Here is a 20,481-nt window from a genome sequence, read left to right as displayed (position 1 = left end):
CAGAGAGTTTGAGAATACATAAACCAACTGTTTTGAAGAAATAGCTTCCTTATGTCCTTGCCATTCCTATTACTGGATTCTAATGATGAAAAGTGAATACGTATCCCATGACACAGTGAAGACAGTTCTCAAGGCAAAATAGCTCTCTTTCAGGGAAAACTTGATGTTCTCTAGGACTTGGTGAAACCCAAGCTAAAATCTAAAATGTTTTCTCAAATTCTCCCATGAGCTGAAAAACCTAAGACATGCATCCAAGAGGCTTTTTTCTTCTTGGATGTGATACCCTGAAACCCATTTGAAAATGTCAATTAAGACTTTAGTGAATGCAAATCAACTGGCTAGATCACTGATTTGTGTTGCTCTTTGTGGCTTAGGAGAACTTACATGAATTTGGGAAGAAAATACAGGGATTTCAGATCTTTAGGAAAGTTATTTATGTGAATTTGGGATAAGAGATAATAATGACATAGTAATGTACAAGAAACTAAAATATTAGCTCTGTATGTCAATATCTTCAATGTTATTGTTACGGCTGAATTAACTCATTCAGAATCTGTCAAGACTGCATGTTTGTAACAATCCAACTTAGGTCATATTCTGTAACTTATATATAATAAAGCTATCATTAAGAAAGCACTTTATATACGTCAGGCACTATGCCTTGTTTTTTCATTCAAGGGAAGCCTGGAGTGCTGCAGTTCATGGGGTCACAAAGAGTCGGACACGACTAAGTGACTGAACTGAACTGATACAACACAAGTACTACTACTATTCTCATTTTATACAAGGGGAAACTGAGGTACAGAGAAGTAAATAACTTGCCCCACTAACTCAGAGCTCATAACTTACAGAGTGGAGATGAAAACACAGGTCTCCAAATACCAGTCTCTTAGCCACCTATAATGCCTCTCAGATAAGACAAGCAGTAGGTCTAAGAATCTACTTATTCTATGCAAGCTTTGAAAGAAAACTGGATATTATTCTAACATCTAGGAAAACATCTTTGGAAAATATAATGCAGTTCACAAAATAAGAATTTATAGAGTAGGCAAATCTATAGAAACAGAAGTAGTTGGGGCTGGGGGAAGGGGAGTCACTGTGAACAAGTGTGGGGTTTCTTTTAGGGGAGGTGAAAATGTTCTGAAATTAGATAGTGGTGATGGTTGCACAACTCTGTGCATATATTAAAATCACTGAATTGTATGCTTTAAAGGGGCAAATTTTATGGTGTGTGAATTGTGTATCAGTGAAGTTGTTATTGGGCTTCCTAGGTGGCTCAGTGGTGAAGAATCTGCCTGCCAATGCAGGAATTGGGTTCAATCCCTGGAAGAACAACTCTCTGAAGATTTCTGGAGGAGGGCATGACAACCCACCCCAGTATTCTTGCCTGGGAAATCCCATGGACAGAAGAGCCTGGTGGGCTACAGTCCGTGGGGTCACAAAAGAGTTGGATATGACCATGCGACTTAGCACAACAGTTATTTGGGGGAAAAAAACAAAACCAAGAATTTTGATTAGAATGAAATCATAAGGTTTAAGAACCTATTGGCAGAAACTTATTTCAGAAATAGAAATCTTAAAAAAGAGCTGAAAGTTCAAGTTCAGTTGTGATCTACTTTTCTGAAGACACTGGGAGCCCCGTTCTCAAGCTTGCCAGGACACCTAGATGACAGCAGCACTGGCTGGCCACACTTCTGTCCCTCCTCCTGGACATCTGTGTATGATGGTAGGAGTGGTGGGAAAGGTAACACAGTTACATTGAACCTTCATTCTTTAGGTGCATTTTGATAAACAGGTTGATCCTATTTCTAACTCAATCCTGTTTATGGAGAATTGATTGATGTACCAATCTTAAAGTTTATGTTGTCATCATTGAAAGTGAAAGTGTTAGTCACTCAAGCAAGTCTGACTCTTTGTGACCCCATGGACTGCAGCCCGACAACCTCCTCTGTCCATGGGACTTTCCAGGCAGAATACTGGAGTGGGTTTCCATTCCCTTCTCCAGGGGATCTTCCCAAACCAAGGATCAAACCTGGGTCTCCCGCATTGCAGGCAGATTTTTTACCATCTAAACCACCCAGGTCATCACTAGGAACCCAAGAAAAGTGTCCTGTGAATTGATAACAAAAGGATTTAGGACCTAGATAAACCACAGTACAGTCCTCAGTCTGTCACATCACATTGAGGCTTGGATATATGTAAGACCTGGAAGGTTTTGAGAGAGGCTAAAAAATTATCCTTTCTCCCAAGGAGAAAGGCAGTTAAACTGTGCTCTTTAGGTCAGTTTCTGGCCTAAAATGGGACAGAGTATCTATGGGTCTTCTTTGGTTGTCTCCACATACACACCCAGGATCTCTGATAATTTAAACTGGTTTTGAGCAGCTTAAAACTGCTTTTAAAAAAGCAGCTGTCTTTATCTAGTAAGACAGATATTGAAATTGACTTTCTCTTTTGATTAAAGTGCCAGCTTAATTGGACCATAGATAGATGATAGCTATATTGACATTTTCATTCTCTCCAAATGGCCTTTGCTATTGATATCATTCTAGTTCCTGGAAATAATCTTAGTGAAGTGATCTTATTTTTTGAATTGATTACCAAAAGAATACTGATAAACTCTTGCCAAGTTACCTGTTGGTCACAGAACCACTCATTATTATAAGGAAATGATCCTGCAGGCAAAACAGTATCTGGGTTTGATTACTGATGGTAAGGACTCTCAGATCAAGCATGTCTCCTGAGCTGTCCACTCCCACAAGGTTTTATTTCCCAACACTACAGAATGTCACAGTTTGTAACAATACCAATGACTTATAAAGAAACAATAGAAACATGAACATTTTTTCTATGCAAACAATTATTCAGTGATCTCAGCTGAACTCCTCTTCAACTACTAGCAGTTTGGAATCATCCATTAATCTTAAGGGTAATTTCCCCAGCATTGCACTGGGTGCTCAGATTTAATCTTTGACTTCAGTGCCACAAGTCCCTGATCCTAGCAAACTGAACCATGTCCTGGCCTAATATCTGCTAAATAGGACATATTCTCTGGCCATGAACTGAATAGCGTCAATTTGTACAGGGTCTCTGGTTTCCATTAATACTGCTAAATATATACTTACAATGACCTTAAGCTAGAGGAATAGGGCTTAGTCTTGTTACCTTATATTGTACTCTATTAAATGTCTAAACCAATGTTTCAAGCCATTCATGGTGTAGAGCCACAGGATCACATGGTGGGGGTTAGGGCCCTCTATAGAAGCTTCAGGGTTAAAGACCAACTGAGCAGGCTCAGCATACCAACCTCAGTCAGTTCAGTTCAGTTCAGTCGCTCAGTCATGTCCGACTCTTTGTGACCCCATGGCCTGCAGCACACCAGGATTCCCTGTCCATCACCAACTCCCAGAGCTTACTCAAACTCAGTTCCATTGAGTCTGTGATGCCAACCAACCATCTCATCCTCTGTCGTCCCCTTCTCCTCCTGCTTTCAATCTTTCCCAGAATCAGGGTCTTTTCCAATGAGTCAGTTCTTTGCATCAGGCGGCCAAAGTATTGGAGTTTCAGCTTCAACATCACTCCTTCCATTGAATATTCAGGACTGATTTCATTTAGGATGAACTGGTTGGATCTTGCTGTCCAAGGGACTCTCAAGACTCTTCTCCAACACCACAGTTCAAAAGCATCAATTCTTCCTCTGCTTTACCAGGTGATTCTATTTTTATCTCTTTGATTCATTGGGGTTCTACAGACAATTTCATTTGAAAAAGTGATGTTACTGGTAAAAATATATATTACCTTTACAAGCCTTTGCTGCAATCAGTTCAGACATGATTGGTCATGACCATGGATGTAGTCTCCAATTAGTTAAATTGGAGGTCAACAAAAGTTCCCCATTCAAAACTATGTGTTTAAGTTTGCCATCCATTATATCATATCCATTTTGGAAGCGAATTTTTCAGTCGAAAATACAGTCATATTCAAACTATTGCATAATTGCACTCATCTCACACACTAGCAAAGAAATGCTCAAAATTCTCCAAGCTAGGCTTCAACAGTATGAGAACTGAGAACTTTCAGATGTTCAAACTGGATTTAGAAAAGGCAGAGGAACCAGAGATCAAATTGCCAACATCCATTGGATCACAGAAAAAGCAAGAGAATTCCAGAAAACATCTACTTCTGCTTCATTGACTACGCTAAAGCCTTTGACTGTGTGGCTCACAATAAACTGTGGAAAATTCTTAAAGAGATAGGAATACCAGACCACCTTATCCACCTCCTGAGAAACCTAGACAACATATTAAAAAGAAGAGACGTTACTCTGCCAACAAATGTTCATCTAGTCAAAGCTATGGTTTCCAGTAGTCATGTAGGGATGTGACAGTTGGACCATAAAGAAAGCTGAGCGCCAAATTGATGCTTTTGAACTGTGGTGTTGGAGAAGACTCCTGAGAGTCCTTTGGACAGCAAGGAGGTCAAACCACTCAATCCTAAAGGAAATCAGCCCTGAGTGTTCATTGGAAGGACTGATGCTGAAGCTGAAACTCCAATACTTTGGCCACCTGATGCAAAGAACTGACTCACTGGAAAAGACCCTGATTCTGGGAAAGATTGAAGGCAGGAGAAGGGGATGACAGAGGATGAGATGGTTGGATGGCATCACTGACTTGATGTAAATGAGTTTGAGTAAGCTCCACGAGTTGGTGATGGACAGGGAAGCCTGGCTTGCTATAGTCCATGGGGTTACAAAGAGTTGGACGTGACTGAGCGACTGAACTGAACTGAAAATACAGTCAAATGCTTTCAGATACTCATTGCTACAAAGAAGAAAATTAAGCAGGGTGATGGGATAGGTTGACTAGTGGTGGATGAAGGAACTATTTAGATAAGATGAGGGTCAAGGAACACCTATGGGATATGACTTTTGGGATGAAGTCGCTTGGAGAAAAAAATAATTCCACTAGAAGTTAGTAAACCATTGCATTTATCTCTATTAAAGAACCTAGAATGTGATTTGAGCTTTATTTTGTAAAACATCTTTTGGAAATTATCTCATATGTTTTATTTTTTAAAGTAAAATACATTTCTATAATTTCAACGTTTTTCCTTAACTATTATATATTAAAAACAACATTTTATGATCTTTTAGGTCATATACAGCCTCTTAAGGACCACTTAGGTCATCAAGAACTCAGTTTCACAAGTGTGTTTTGAGGGAGTGTAATTTGTATACACCTTTGCCAAAGGGCCCTTATATCCCTGTACTTTGGGAGTCCTTATAGCCATGTAATTAAATTGCATCCCTCCTCCCCTCATGTCAGCTTTCATATTGTAGTGCTGTAAGTGCATCTGTCTGAAGCAATCCCTCTCCCTCCTAAGTAGTAGCAATCTTGGAAACCAGGTTCAACTATGGGAAGAATAAAAGTAAATAAATATCAGCAAGTTTGTTGAATACAAGAGCAGTATAGAAAAGTCCATCACGTTTTCTATACTAACAATGAAAATATAGAAACTAAAATTAAAACACAATGCCATTTACCATTGCTCTAGTGAAAATGAATTACTAAGGTATACACTTTAAAATTCATGTTGTTGTATGGCAAAACCAATACAATATTGTAAAGTAAAAAAAAAATAAATAAATAAAATAAATAAAAATAAAAAGCATTCTTAACAAAAAAATAAATAAAATATATGTATTTGATTTGCATACAAAAATTTACAAAACACTGATGAAAACTCAAAGAAAATCTACTAAATGGAAAGATACCATGTTCATGGATTAGAAGACTCAACATAGTAAAGATTTTCCCCAAATTAACTTGGAGTTAAGCAATTCTTATCAAAATCACAGCAAGTTTATCTGAGACATAGATAAGGTTATTCTAAAATTACTATGGAAAGGCATAAGCCCTAGTATGGCTAAAACAACCTTGACAAAGAAGTGTAAAGTAGGAGAAATCATTCTACCTGATATAAAGGTTTATTGTTATTGTGCTCAGTCACGTCCAACTCTTTGAGACTGCATGGACTGTAGCCTGCCAGGTTCCTCTGCCCATGGAATTTTCCAAGCAAGAATACTGGGGTGGGTTGTCATTTCCTTCTCTCAGGGGATCTTCCCAACCCAGGGATCAAATCCATGTCTCCTGCATATCCTGCATTAGCAGGCAGATTCTCTACCACTGAGCCACATAGGAAGCCCCTTAATGTCACTAACTCTCGTCAAATCTATGAAGGCTGAAAGAGGTGAGGAAGCTGCAGAAGAAAAGTTTGTAGCTAGCAGAAGTTGATTCATGAGGTTTGAGGAAAGGTGTTTCCATAACATAAAAGTTCAAGGTGAAGCAGCAAGTGCTGATGTAGAAGCTGTAGTACGTTTATCCAGAAGACTTAGCTAAAAAAAATTTATGAACATGGCTACAATAAACAACAGGTTTTTCATGTAGATGAAACAGTCTAGTATTGGAAGAGGATGCTACCTAGATTTTCATAGTTGAGAGAAGTCAATGCCTGGCTTCAAAGCTTCAAAGGATAGGCATGTTAGGTGTTAATGCAGATGGGGACTTAAAGTTGAAAAGCCAATGCTCATTCACCACTCTGAAAATCCTAGGGCTCTCAAAAATTATGCTAAATCTACTCTGCCCATGGAACGCGGAAATGGAACAACAAAGCCTGGATGAGAGCACATCTGTTTATAACACAATTTATCAAATATTTTAACCCCACTGCTGAGACATACTACTCAGAACAAAAAGATTCCTTTCAAAATATTACTGCTATTGATAATGCTCAGGTTACCCAAGATCTCTGATGGAGATGTTCAATGAGATTAATATTGTTTTGCAGCCTGCCAACACAGCATCCATTCTGTACCCCACGGATCAAGGGGTCATTTCAACTTTCAAGTCTTATTATTTAAGAAATGCATTTCATAAGGTCATAGCTGCCATAGATAGTGATTCCTCTGAGGCATCTAGGCAAAGCAAATTAAAATTTTCTGAAAAGGACTCACCATTCCAGATGCCATTAAGAATTTGGTGATTCATGGGAAGAGGACAAAATATCAACATTAACAGGCATTTGGAAGAAGTTGATTCCAACCCTCATGGATGATTTTGAGGGGTTCAAGACTTTGGTGGAGGAAGTCATTGCAGATGTAGTGGAAATAGCAAGAGAACTAGAATTAGAAGGGCAGCCTGAAAATGTGATTGAACAGCTGCAATTTTATGATAAAACTTCAATGGGTGAGGAGTTGCTTCTTATGGATGAGCAAAGAAAGTGGTTTCTTGAGATAGAATCTACTCCTAGAGAAGATATTGTGAAGATTGTTGAAATGACAACAATAGATTTAGAATATTACATAAACTAAGTTGGCAAAAGTAGCAGCAGAGTTTGAAAGGACTGACTCTAATTTTTAAAGAAGTACTACTGTGGGTAACATGTTAGTAAACAGTATTGCATACTACAGAGAAATCATTCATGAAAAGAAGAGTCAATCAATATGGAAATCTTTACTGTTGTCTTAAGACAAATAAAATATGGGTGGCCGCAGCCACCCCACCCTTCAGCAACCGCCATCCTGATCAGTCAGCAGCTATCAATATAGAGGCAAGACCTTCCACCAGAAAAAACACTGTGACTATTGAAGGCAGGCATGACCGTTACCAATTTATAGCAATAAAGTCTTTTTGGGTATGTATATTGTTTTAGACATAATGCTGTTGCACACTCAATAGACTACAATACAGCAAATATAACTTTTATATGCATTGGGAAACCAAAAAATCATGTGGCTCACTTCATTTTCATATTTGCTTTATTATATTGGTCTGGAACCAAACCTGCAGTATATCTGAGATATACTTATATTCAGCAACATTAACCATCTAGAGAGATGAAAATTAAAACCACAGTGATATATTACTACACACTTACTAGAAATGCTAAAATGAAAAATAGTGACAACACCAAATGATGGAAAGTATGCAGAAGAATAAGATCATTCACATATTATCACTGGGAATGTAAATGCTACAGCCACTCTGGAGAAAAGTTGAGCAGTTTTTGTTTTTGTATAAAATTAAACATGCAACTACCATATGACCCCAGCAGTTGCACTCTTGAGCATTTATCCCAGAGAAGTAAAACTTTCATGTGTACACAAAAACATGTACACAGATGGCAATAGCAGCTTTATTCACATTTGCCAAAAACTGGATTCATCACAGAGGTCCTCAAACAGTAAATAATTAATCAAACCATATTACATCTATACCATGGAAAACCATTCAGCGGTAAAAAGGAACAAACCATTGATGGATAGAAGCAATGACTTGGATGAATCGCCAGAAAATTATGATGAGTGGGGGAAAAGGCGATCACAAAAGATTAACATAGTGCATGATTTCATCTATATAACTTTTAAAAATGATAAAATTACAGAAATGGAGAATAAATTTGTGATTGCTAGGAGTTAAGGACAGGTTTAGGAAATGCTATAGGGAGGTGAATTTGCTTTTAAAGGGCAACACAGAGGGCCCTGTAGTTACTGAATGTTTCTCTATCATGGCTGTGATGGTGGTCACACAAATCTGCTCATATGACAACACTGCATAGAAGTAAACACACACATACACACATATGACCAATAAAACTGGGGAAATCTGAATATGATAACAGGGTTGTAGCAGTATTAGTTCTTAGTGTGATATGTTCTATAGTCACATATAGCTGTTATCACTGGGAGAACCTAGGTACAACATACTTAAGATATCGCTGTGTTATTTTCTACAACTTCATGTAATAAAATTACCTCAAAATGTTTTAAAAGTCGACGCACACTTTAAAAAGTGAATAGATAACACAAAATCAATGTCCTAAAATGAATGCATTTCTCACACACAATGAGGCTGTCCTATAGGCTCTTGTTTCAACCTAATTTGATTTTTCAAAGGCTCTTTTTCCCCTTATCATCTGATCTTAACTGTGTTCCCAATGGGTTAGGTGCTCTTCAGTTTCCTCTCCTTCCTGCTGTGTATTACTTGTATTTCTCTGGTCCTTGACATGTTTTGAGTGCATTTTAACCACTGATGAAAGGCACTTACTCTCTTAAAGATGCTTGTGGGAAGCAGATGAGTAGAGAATTCCTTTTGAGGAATCTGGGACTGCATGCAAGTGGTTTTTACAACAAAGTAGAAATAGTACAATGGTACAACAAAGAGAGGTGCTGTTTAGTCTCTAAGTCACATCCAACTCTCTTGTGGCCCCATAGACTGTAGCCTGCCAGCCTCATTTGTCCTTGGGATTTCCCAGGCAAGAATACTGGAATGGGCTGCCATTCCCTTCTCCAGGGGATCTTCCTGATCTAGTGATTGAACTTGCATCTCTTCTGTCTCCTGCCTTGGCAGGCAGTTTCTTTACCAAATGCACCACTTTGGAAGCAGTCGCTCAGTTGTATCTGACTCTTTGCAACCCCACAGACTGTAGCCTGCCAGACTCCTCTGTCCATGGGATTCTCTAGGCAAGAATACTGGAGTGGGTTGTCATGCCCTCCTCCAGGGGATCTTCCCGACCCAGGGATCAAAACCAGGTCACAGCATTGCAGGTAGATTCTTACCACCTGAACCACCAAGGAATTTAACAAAGAGGGGATGACACTCAAATAATAATAATTGAAGAGATCCTTCTTCATTATGCCTCTCCTTTCCTTTGCCTTGTATACTCCCTCTATTCTACCACTTTTGATTCTCCATGCTGTTCCTGAAAAATGCAAAAGTCTACCTTTAAGTTGGGTAGTTTGCTGGGAGAGGAGACACCAGGCTTTCAAAGAGAACATGCGTTCCAACCATCAAAGCCAATCAGAAGTTTATTTGTAGACTCATAAAGGATGTCCCCACCCCAATTTCTGGTTTGTTCCTGTTGCTTTTTGACTCAGGATCACCCCACCAACTTTGGTGCCCAAGTGGGTAACTGAACCCTATATCTATCTCAGCTTGTCCTTCTCTCCAATTCCTAATTCACTAACTGGATTCTGGTGTCTGTTGGCTTCTACTGTTTTTGATTCCTTAATATCTTGGCACTGGCAGCTCATGTTGCCTTACCTCATTATACAACAAAACAATTGAACGGCCAAACCCTGGAATTAGACAGCCTAAATTTGAATTGTTAACTACCCGCTTACTAACTGGGGGACCTTGAATGGCAAACTTACTGCTCTAGATTTTAGTTTCATCTGTAAAATGGGTATAATAATGGTTCTTAACTCTAGGTTGTGGTAGGATTCAGTGAGTTATGTAAAGCACTTAGAATAGTGCTTGGCACATAATAAATGAAATAATGCATGGAAAGTCATTACTGATGTGCCTGACACTAGTAAACACTGCATAAATTTTAATTATTATAACTACTATTACATTAGTATTCTTCTTATAATTAAGAGAGGAAAATTTTTTTAAAATCTGAGGAAAGATGATCTGAATAGAAACTTTTCTGTGAAATGTGATTAATAGCCACTTCTGGGAAGTATATAACATTTATTTTAAAATGTTTGAGCAAATTTTTGGTAGGCTTTGATGAGCCTAAGGGCTCTTCTGGGAAGTGAGTTTCTTCCAAATGGCCTTATGAGAAGTGACCTACACAGCAGTCAGTCTCACAGCAAGTCTAATAATTTTAACTAGATTATTACTTTCTTGACTCTAATCTAAAAATGTTATTTACTACTTGCTCATTCCATAAAATGTCTCCAAGAAAGAAATATAAATGTAGAGAGGGAAGCTAAGAGGAGATTAATGGGGTCTCCTCTGTTCACCATTCCATCTATTCTTCCTCAAGGAGCTGAAAGAAAAGACAAGATAAATACATAGTTGATCTCTTAACATCCTTTTAAGGATTTACACTATCTGCTTCTTGAATTGTATCTCATACCCACCCTGCTCTTAGCTCACTAAACTCCTCCATGAACAGCTCTTTCTTTTCCTTACACAGGTAAAGCTCTTTTCTGCCTCAGAGCTTTTATATCTATTGATCCTTCTAGTGATAATGCTCTACCCACTTCTGCAACCCCAATGCTTTCACCTAGTTTCAGCACAGAGCTCTGTCTAGCCCCTTAGCTTAGAGGTTATTTACAGTTATACATTCCATGATACCCCACAGTTATCCATAGTAACACTCTGTATAATTTACTTACCTACTTCACCTCTGACATAAATCCTTGTATATCCTGAAGCCCTCATCACACAAGTTTTCAAGAAATATTGGATGGATAGATGGAAGAATGAAGAGGGGATGATGAATGAATTAATGAGAAAATAGATGAATGAATATCATAGAAAAAATATAAATATTCACAGAGCTACTGAATAATAGAGTACAAAAGAACTCAAATGATCTTTTAATGTAATCTTCATCTTTCATAAACTTAGAAACTGAGTCCAAAAAAAGGAATGTGGCCTGGTTAAGATCTCTAGTTAGTGGCAAAGTCAGAACCAGAATCTAGGTCTCCCAACTACAAGTTATTCATTCACTCATACATTCATTCAACAAATATCTGCTGAGAGCCAGTACATGAGAGACAACATTCTAGGCTCCAGGGATATATTAGTAAACAAATCAGGCAAAAAATCCTACCTTCTTGGAGCTTATATACTTGTGGGGAGAGAGACACTATAAATAAGGTAAGTAAATTTTGTGTGAGAAAGTAGCACATCCATATCTGTTCCTTAAACATACACTGAGCTTATTCTTGATTCATTTGCTATTCTTTAAGAATTAAAAAGAAAATAAAGTAGCATATCCAAGGTTCTTTCCTTCTGCCTTACTTGTCTACACATGCACACATCTTCTTCAGAGCATGCTACCTCCCCTGTGGACCATCACAACACTAGATCTCTTTAGTACTCCATTTTCTGACAAACCACATTTTTCACCGAGTTCTAATCAACCACCATGTGCCCAGTATCAAACCCTCAGATAGGGCTTTTTGTTTTGAAATTCTCTTTTTCTGCTTCTCTGTACCAAAGAAAACCAGTCAGGGATTAGCTATTTATGAGGCTGTGGAGAGAAACGGTCATAAAATTGACATTTACAGAAACTAATTTGGGACTTCTGCTTCCAGGAATATGTGATAGACATACTTCTCCCTATTTCTTCCACTAAGGACAACTAAAATCATAAAAATTACATTGAAAAACAAACATAAGGAGATACTGAAGGATGAAAAGGAGAAAAAAAAAAAAAGCACACCAGCTAGGGACCTCAGGACCCAGGGAACAATGTAGACATGAGGTTCCTGTGTTTCTGTTTTGCCTCCTACAACTGAGACTTGTAGATGAATAAGTGATCTGGAATATGGAATAATGGAAATGACCCAATCTAAAGAGCAGATAGAAAGACAAATGAAAAAAATGAAAGCAACATACGAGAGCTATGGGATAATATAAAATGTGCCAATATATCCATAATAGGAGATCTGGAAGGAGAAGAGAGAGAAGGGGATAAAAAATGTGTTTGAAGAAATTACAACTGAAAGCTTCCCAAATCTAAACAAGAAAACAGATATTTAGGTACAGGAAACATAGAGGGCCCTAAATAATATAAACCAAAACAGAGCCATACCAAGACATATTATAATTAAAACAGCAAAATTTTAAGATAAAGAGAGGATTCTAAAGGCAACAAGAGAAAAACGAAGAGTCAGTTACAAGGGAATCCCCATAAGGCTATCAGTTGATTTCCTTACAGAAACTTTGTAGGCCAAAAGGAAGTGACATGATAAATTCAAAGACCTGAAATGGAAAAACCTGAAACCAAGGATACCCTACCTAGCAAGATTATCATTTAGAGTAAGGAGAAGATATAAAGAATCTCTCAGACAAAGAAAAACGAAAATCTTCCCTATATTGAATGGTATTCTCTAAAAATGAAGCAACACTCTATAGGAAAGGGAAAATCACAATAGGAAAGGTAGATATATAAAAGGATTGAAGATCAGTTAAATCAGCCAGTATGTAAATTTAAAAACAATAAAAATGCTGTAAAAGTAATTATAACTACAATAAACAGTAAAAAGATAAGCACAAAAATGTAAAATTGGACATCAAAATCATAAAATGTGGGGGAGGGGAGTATAAAAATTTAGATCTTTTTTAATGTTTGAGTTTGTATGACTCAGTTTACAGGAAGGATAGTCATGGGTCAATGTTCTTGAACTCCATGGTAATCACAAATCAAAAACATACACAAAATAAAAAAGATCACAAAAATAAAAAAGAAAGGAACCCAAGCATACTACAAAGAAAATCATCAAACCACACACACACACACAAAATAAATAGAAGAAATGAACAAAGACAAACCACACATGAAAACAAACTGGAAAATGGCAATAGGTACATCACACACACAAACTAGGAAATGGCAATAGGTACATACCCATCCATAATAACTTTAAATGTCAACAGACAAACGCTCTGATCAAAAGATACAGGAAGGTTGGATTAAAAAAAAAAGAAGAAGAAGAACCTACAAAATGCTGCCTACAAGAGACTCACTTCAGGGTCAAAGACACACAGATAGAAAATGAGGGGTTGAAAATATATATTTCATGCAGATGCAATGACAAGAAAGAGTGGGTAGCAATATTCATATTAGACAAAATAGACTTTGAAATAGGCTGTAAAGAAAGACAACAGAAGGCATAATATAAAGACAAACAGATCAACAGAAGATATACCCCTTAACCAATATTCACCCAATATAGGAGCACCTAAATATATAAAACAAATAGTAACAGACATAAAGGGAGAAACTGACAGGAATACAATAATAGTATGAGATTTTAACACCAATTGACACCACAGGAAAGATCTTTCAGACAGAAAATCAATAAGGCAACACAGGTCCTAAACAACACATTAGACCAGTCGAACTTTAACATCTACAAGACACTACATCCAAAAACAAACAAACAAACCAGAACACAAATTCTTTTCAAGTGCAAATGCAATGATCTCTAGGATAGACCACATGTTAGGTCAGAAAACAAGCCTCAAAAAGTTTAAGACGATCAAAATTATTTCAAGCATTTTGCTGACAACATTGGTATGAAACTAGAAATCAACTAGGAATGGAAAAATGGGAAAAGAATGAACATGTAGAGCCTAAACTACGTGCTACTAAAAAATCAATGGGCCAATGATGAAATCAAAGAAGAAATCAGAAAATACTTCAGGACAAATGAAAATGAAAACACAATCTCATAAAATCTGTGGGATAAACAAAAGCAGTTCTAGGAGGGAAGTTAATAGTGATATAGACCTTCCTCAAGAAATAAGAAACAAGAAATCGCAAACAACCTAACCTACCACCTAAAGGAATTAGAAAAAGAAGAGCAAACAAAACAAAAAGTAATTAGAAGGAGATAATGAAGATCCAAGAGGTAATCAACAAATAAAATATAGATAAAAATAACAGAAAAGATCAATCAAACCAAGGCTTTTTTTTTTTTTTAATAGACAAAACAACAAACCTCTAGCCAGGCTCACCAAAACAGCAGGAACCTGCTGTATAGCACAGGAAACTCTGCTCAGTGCTCTGTGATGAACCAGATAGGTGGAATGGGAGTGAGGTGGGAGGGAGGCTCAAAAGGGAGAGGATATATGTATACATAAGGCTGATTCATGATGTTGTACAGCAGAAACGAACACAAAATTCTAATTCCAATAAAAAATGACTGACACCAAATAAGGCCTATAGCCTAGTTAACAATGTTGCACCAATGCCAGTGTGCTGGTCTTGACATTGTGCTACAGATGTTAAGATGTTACCGTGGGGAAGTTGGGGGACTTTATTACTCAAGTTTATAGTTACTATGAGACTATACTTTGTTTTGTTTTTTTAATTTTATTTTATTTTTAAACTTTACATAATTGTATTAGTTTTGCCAAATATCAAAATGAATCCACCACAGGTATACATGTGTTCCCCATCCTGAACCCTCCTCCCTCCCCATACCATCCCTCTGGGTCGTCCCAGTGCACTAGCCCCAAGCATCCAGTATCGTGCATCGAACCTGGAGACTATACTTTGAAATAAAAATGTTTAAAAAAGAAAGAGAACTCAAACAAAATAAGAAATAAGAAAAATAACTTATAGCACAGAAATATTAAAAAAAAAATCACACCAGAATACTGTAAATGGTTCAGTTCAGTTAAGTCACTCAGTCTTGTGCGACTCTTTGCGACCCCATGAATCATAGCACACCAGGCCTCCCTGTCCATTACCAACTCCTGGAATTCACTCAAACTCATGTCCATCGAGTCGGTGATGCCATCCAGCCATCACATCCTCTGTCGTCCCCTTCTCCTCCTGTCCCCAATCCCTCCCAGCATCAGAGTCTTTTCCAATGAGTCAACTCTTCACATGAGGTGGCCAAAGTACTGGAGTTTCAGCTTTAGCATCAGTCCTTCCAAAGAACACCAAGGACTGATCTCCTTTAGAATGGACTGGTTGGATCTCCTTGCAGTCCAAGGGACTCTCAAGAGTCTTCCCCAACACCACAGTTCAAAAGCATCAATTCTCCGGTGCTCAGCTTTCTTCACAGTCCAACTCTCACATCCATACATGACCACTGGAAAAACCGTTGCCTTGTTGGCAATGCTTTGTTGGCAAAGTACTGTCTCTGCTTTTGAATATGCTATCTAGGTTGGTCATAACTTTCCTTCCAAGGAGTAAACGTCTTTTAATTTCATGGCTGCAATCACCATCTGCAGTGATTTTGGAGCCCAAAAAAATAAAGTCTGACACTGTTTCCACTGTTTCCCCATCTATTTCCCATGAAGTGATGAGACCAGATGCCATGATCTTATACCAACAAAATGGACAACCTAGAAGAAATGGAAAAGTTTCTAGAAACATACAGCCTGCCAAAACTGAATTAAGAAGAAGCAGTAATTTGAACAGACTGATGACCAAAAGTGAAATAGAATCTATAATTTTAAAAATTCTTGCAAACAAAAGTCCAGGACCAGGTGGCTTCACTGGGTAATTTTACCAAACATACAAAGAACTAACATACATTCTTCTTAAACTCTTCCAAAAGACTGAATAGGAGGGAACGTTTCCAGGAACATTCTTGAAGGGACATCACCCCAATACCAAAACCCTTTAAAAAGACAATACACACACAAAAAAAATTACAGGCTAATACACTTTATGAATATAGATGCAAAAATCTTTAAAAAATATTATCAAACAGAATCCAACAATATTTTAAAAGGATCATACACTGTGATCAAGTTGGATTCATCCTAGTTTCACAAGGATGATTCAACATACACAAATCAATCAATGTGGTATACCACATTAACAAAAGGAAAGAGAAAACCATAGGGTTGTCCTTATAGATGCAGAAAAAGTGTTTGATAAAATTCAACATTCATTCATAATAAAAACCCTCACCAATGTGACTGTAAGCGGAAACACACCTCAACATAATAAAGGTCAGTTATGACAAACCCACAGCAAATATAATAGCTGAAAACCTTCCGACTAAATTCAGGAATAAGACAATGGTATCAACTTTTAACAACTCTATCCCTAGTGGCTCAGGTGGTAAAGAATCTGACTGCAATGCAAGAGACTGGGGTTCAATTCCTGGATGAGGAAGATCCCCTGGAGAAGGGAATGATAACCCACACCAAAATTCTTGCCTGGAGGATTCCCTGGAAGGCTACAGTCCATAGGATCGCAAAGAGTCAGACATGACAGAGAAACTAACACTATACTATACTATTCAACATAGTATTGGAAATTCTAGACACAGCAATCTGAAAAGAAGAGTTATCCAAATTTGAAAGGAAGATGTAAAACTCATTATTGTAGATGACATGCTACTTTATATAGAGAATCCTAAAGTCTTCAAAGAAAACTATTATTAATATTTAATATACAGGAATCTACTGTGTATGTTTATACTAACAATGAAATATCACAAAGAGAAAGTAAAAAAAAAAATCCCATTTAAAATCATATCAAAAAATTACTAGGAATAAACTTAGCCAAGGAAGTAAAAGACCTATATGCTGAAAACTATAAAGCATTCATAAATGAAATGGAAGATGATTCAAAGAAATACATATCCAGCAACCTTGGATTAGAACAATTCATATTGTTAAAATGTCTATACTACCTAAAGCAGTACAGATTTAATACAATCCCTATCAAATTACCCATGATGCTTTTCACAGAACTAAAACAAATAATCCTGAACTTTATATGGAACCACAAAAGACCCAGAATTGTCAAAGAAACCCCAAGGACAACATAATAACAGTCACATACGACAAAATCACAGCAAACATTATCCTCAATGGTAAAAATTGAAAGCATTTCCTCTAAAATCAGAAACAAGACAAGGGTGCCCACTCTCACCACTACTATTCAACATACTTTTGGAAGCCCTAGCCAGAGCAATCAGAGAAGAAAAAGAAATAAAAGGAATGCAGATTGGAAAAGAAGAAGTAAAACTCTCACTGTTTGCAGATGACATGATCCTCTATATAGAAAACCCTAAGGATACCACGAGAGAACTGCTAGAATTAATCAATGAATATAGTAAAGTTGCAGGATATAAAATTAATACACAGATATCTCTTGCATTCCTATACCCGAACAATGAAAAAAACAGAAACAGAAAATAAGGAAACAACCCATTTACCATTGCAATGAAAAGAATAAAATACTTAGGAATAAATTTACCTAAAGAAACAAAAGACCTATATATTGAAAACGATAAACCACTGATGAAAGAAATCAAAGATGACACAAATAGAGAAATATACCATGTCTGTGGATTGGAAGAATCAATATAATGAAATGAATGTAATGCCAAAAGCAATCTATAGATTCAATGCAATCCCTATCAAGATACCAGTGGTATTCTTCACAGAACTGGAACAATTTCACAATTTGTATGGAAACAACAACAACAAAAAAAAGACTTCGAATAGCCAAAGCAATCTTCAGAAACAAAAATAGAACTGGAGGAATCAACCTTCCTGACTTCAGGCTCTACTACAAAGCTACAGTCATCAAGACAGTATGGTACTGGCACAAAGACAGAAATATAGATCAATAGAACAAAATAGAAAACCCAGAGATAAATCCATGCACCTATGGACAACTTAACTTTGACAAAGGAGGCAAAAATATACAATGGAGAAAAGACAATCTCTTTAACAAGTGGTGCTGGGAAAACTGGTCAACAACCTGCAAAAGAATGAAACTAAAACACTTTCTAACACCATACACAAAAATAAACTCAAAATGGATTAAAGATCTAAATGTAACACCAGATACTATAAAACTCCTAGAGGAAAACAGCCAGAACACTCTCTGACATAAATCACAGCAAGATTCTCTATGATCCACCTCCCAAAGTAATGGAAATAAAAATAAACAAATGGGGCCTTATTAAACTTAAAAGCTTTTGCACAATGAAGGAAACGATAAGCAGGTGAAAAGGCAGTCTTCAGAATGGGAAAAAATTATAGCAAAAAAAAAACCCCCGACAAATTATTAATCTCTAAAATATACAAGCAGCTCATGTGGCTCAATACCAGAAAAACGAATGCAATCAAGAAGTGGCCTGCAGAACTAAACAGACATTTCTCCAAAGAAGACATACAGAGGACTAATAAACACATGAAAATATGCTCAATATCATTCATTATTAGAGAAACGGAAATCAAAACCACAATGAGGTATCATGTCATGCCTGTCAGAATGGCTACCAACAAAAAGTTTACAAACAGTAAATGCTGGAGAGGATGTGGAGAAAATGAAACCCTCTTACACCGCTGGTGGGAATGCAAACTGGTATAGCCACTATGGAGAACACCGTGGAGACTCCTTAAAAAACTGGAAATAGAACTGTCATATGACCCAGCAATCCCACTGCTGGGCATGCACACCAAGGAAACCAGAGTTGAGACACATGTACCCCAGTGTTCATCACAGCACTGTTTACAATAGCTAGGACATGGAAGCAACCTAGATGTCCATGGGCAGATGAATGGATGAGGAACTTATGGTACATATACACAATAGAATATTACTCAAATATAAATAAGAATGCATTTGAGTCAGTTCTAATCAGGTGGATGAAATGGGAGCCTATTTTACAGGGTAAATTAAATCAAAAAGAGAAACATCAGTGCAATATATTAATGCATCTATATGGAATTTAGAAAGACAGTAACAATGATCCTATATGCAAGGCAGCAAAAGAGACAGATGTAACAGACTTTTGGATTATGTGGGAGAAGTCGAGGGTGGGATGATTTGAAAGAATATCATTGAAACATGTATATTACCATATGTAAAACAGATGACCAGTTCAAGTTCAATGCATGAAGCAGGGCACTCAAAGCCAGCGCTCTGGGACAACTCAGAGAATGGGGTTGGGAGGGACTTGGGAGGGGGTTTCAGGATGGGGTGACACATGTGCACCCATGGGTGATTCATGTCGATGTATGGCAATAACCACCACAATATTGTAAAGAAATTATCTTCCAACTAAAATAAATAATTATAAAAATAGACAAGCTATTACCAAAACAAATGAGACAAGAACAAATAGTATCAAGAAAAATATTAAGGTTTCCTTCCATCTGTCATCTATGATTAAAATCACAAAAAAAGGGGGAACGGCTAGATATGTACAATTATTTTGAAAATGGAATTATTTTATAAATAAACTAGTAAATGGAGAACTGAGTTAAACTTGGCAACTTCTGCCATATCTGTTAGTACATAGATACCATAGTTATGTCAGTATAGCATTCCTTTCATTCGTGCAACTTTTTTTATACAACTACTTTTTTTTTAATAGAACGACTAATTTCATTTGCTTAGAAAAATAACGACCTAAAGCCCCATTCTTATTTTCTTTTTTAAAATATTTTCTTCATTGTGGCATACAAGATCTTTAGTTTTGGTATTCTAACTCTTAGCTGAAGCATGTGGGATCTAGTTCCCTGACCAGGGATCGAACCTTGGCCCCCTACACTGGGAACACAGAGTCTTAGCCATTGGACTACCAGAGAAGTACCCCCCAATTCTCCTTTTCTTATATGATTTTGTTTCAAATTTGTCCTTGTGACTTTTTCATAATAACAAAGTGGTGAACTATTAGCAAAGTGAATAGATAAACATGCCTTATGTATCTCTTAACTCTGAATAAGTCAAATGTTTATATCATCCAATGCTGTAGTGAGTGAAATTGGTCTTCAATAAAAATCTCAGTGCAAATAATGGCGCTAGTCTTTAAAGGTCATGTTTTTAAAGTCGTCTCACATTCTGGAGACTCAAGAAAGGAGGTTTTTCTTATTACCTTTTTTTTTTTTTTTTTAGGGATGAAATTTTAATGGTTCTTCTGCATTGCAAGGGCTTCCCTGGTATCTCAGTGGGTTAAGAGTCTGCCTGCAA

General features: G+C 37.1%; 1 pseudogene; it reads left to right on the top strand.

The window, feature by feature from the left end:
* Positions 1 to 6,206: 6,206 nt before the first annotated feature.
* Positions 6,207 to 7,636, top strand: LOC139181530 (tigger transposable element-derived protein 1-like; annotated as a pseudogene).
* The last annotated feature ends 12,845 nt before the right edge of the window (positions 7,637 to 20,481 follow it).

The sequence above is a fragment of the Bos indicus genome, chromosome X, assembly GCF_029378745.1.
Source record: "Bos indicus isolate NIAB-ARS_2022 breed Sahiwal x Tharparkar chromosome X, NIAB-ARS_B.indTharparkar_mat_pri_1.0, whole genome shotgun sequence".
Taxonomy (NCBI): domain Eukaryota; kingdom Metazoa; phylum Chordata; class Mammalia; order Artiodactyla; family Bovidae; genus Bos; species Bos indicus.
The sequence above is the reverse complement of the archived record's forward strand: the minus strand, read 5'-3'. Positions and strand labels throughout refer to the sequence as shown.